Here is a 1,673-nt window from a genome sequence, read left to right on the forward strand (position 1 = left end):
CAAAGTGAAGCAGTGCTGAAGCACCTTAAACCTGGATTCTCTCTAACAGCCAGCAGGGGGTCTCAACTGGCTACAGAAAGAAGTGTGATTGTATAGAAGTCTATGACAAAATAAGGCTACTTCTCAGCTGAATTACTACCTCAGTAAACACTTTCCTAATGAGTTTATGGTCTCGTCGCAGTTCGCTTACGATGTGCTTATACAATATATCCGACACAGGCTACAGTACCCTTCTCGCAGGTCTGGCTGCCAGAGATAAGAGGAGCGTGCGCTTGTGTCTGTGTGACGGCAAGAGTCAGATTTCGCCCACGTTCCGCTGTCAGGTGATGAAGGTTTGCTGTTATAAAACAGCCCTGTGCCCTGCAGATTCTGCAGATCCACCAAACATTTTTTTTTAAAAGGCTCCACCTCTGAACCAAGAACCCTTATTTGACAGTTCAACGCGGAAGCTGTTGTTGAGGTAGTCCTGCAGGCTGGTCTGACCGGGGATGTACCGTCTCACTCCTTCACGGTGATTAAAGATGGAAACCCTGTCCGGTCAGGCGGCCGGTGCGGAGCCGGAGGTGGCCCCGGTCCCGGTGGAGGTGGACGCTGCGGTGTTCCTGCTGGGAGCGGGAGTCACGGCCATCACGCACCCGCTGCTGTACGTGAAGCTGCTCATACAGGTAGCTGATGAAGCTAACGGCTAACAGTTCCCGTCATGCACTGCTCTGTTGTTGTTGGGCTCCTCCAAATGTTCCTGTGTGCTCCTTCAGCTTAGCGGTCACCTGCAGCGCCGGTACATTCAGGGCTGTGATCCAGATAGCAGGGTCCGGCTGTGGGGTGTTGTGGTTCCGGGGACCCGGAGCTGTGGAGTTTGGCTAATTGATCTTGAACTCTGACTGATTATAACCGCTCTGTCTGTCCTCAGAGGTGTACAGAACATATAGATGTCATTTGTTTTCCTGCAGGAAGTAGAATAGTAGCTGTGATAAATTCATGACCAGGTGAACAACAACAACAATAACTGCGTTGACGTCTGAAACAATCGATCACAGAAACAGTAAGTTAGTGCCTCAGGAGGCGAGCCTGACTGGTCCCCAGCCGCTCTGGGTTCTGGTGTGGGCTCAGAAGGTCGCCTCCTTGGCAGACAGACTGTCTCTGTTATTTCCAGGTGGGACATGAACCTCTTCCCCGACTGTGGGCACGACCATGTTCGGACGGAGAGTCCTGTACCTTCCGGGCTTCTTCTCTTACGGTAAGCTAACTGTGATCGTTCTTTTCTTGTTGTTTGGTGAACTCAGAGCAGGTGACAGGAAGTGAACTTGTTTTCAGCACATCACATCGTGAAGGTGGACGGAAAGAAAGGACTCTTCCGCGGCCTGTCGCCTCGCCTCGTGTCCAGCGCCATCTCCACTGTGGTCAGGAGCAAGGTGAAGCAGGTGAGCAGGGATTATCTGGATTATTGTTTAGTTTGAATTTGTAAACTAAACTTAATCAAAGTCTGTGTCTCAGCTGTTGAACAGATCATGAACTGCTTTATAGGATGCAACGCCTCTTAAAGTGGAGATTAGAGCAGCAGAACAACACAATCCAGACCTTCAAAGATCATCAGGGGCCAGGTTCGATTTCTAAAGACAGTTCATCTGGTTCTGTTTTTAGAAATCCTTTAAGTCATTTTATTTTAAATCTGG

At 49.7% G+C, this 1,673-nt stretch overlaps 1 pseudogene; it reads left to right on the forward strand.

The window, feature by feature from the left end:
* The first annotated feature begins 442 nt into the window (after nucleotides 1-442).
* On the forward strand, nucleotides 443-1,523 carry LOC119918940 (annotated as a pseudogene).
* The last annotated feature ends 150 nt before the right edge of the window (nucleotides 1,524-1,673 follow it).

Source organism: Micropterus salmoides, unplaced genomic scaffold (genome assembly GCF_014851395.1).
Source record: "Micropterus salmoides isolate LMB-PRFRI ecotype aquatic unplaced genomic scaffold, ASM1485139v1 Ms_hic_scaffold_2493, whole genome shotgun sequence".
Classification (NCBI taxonomy): domain Eukaryota; kingdom Metazoa; phylum Chordata; class Actinopteri; order Centrarchiformes; family Centrarchidae; genus Micropterus; species Micropterus salmoides.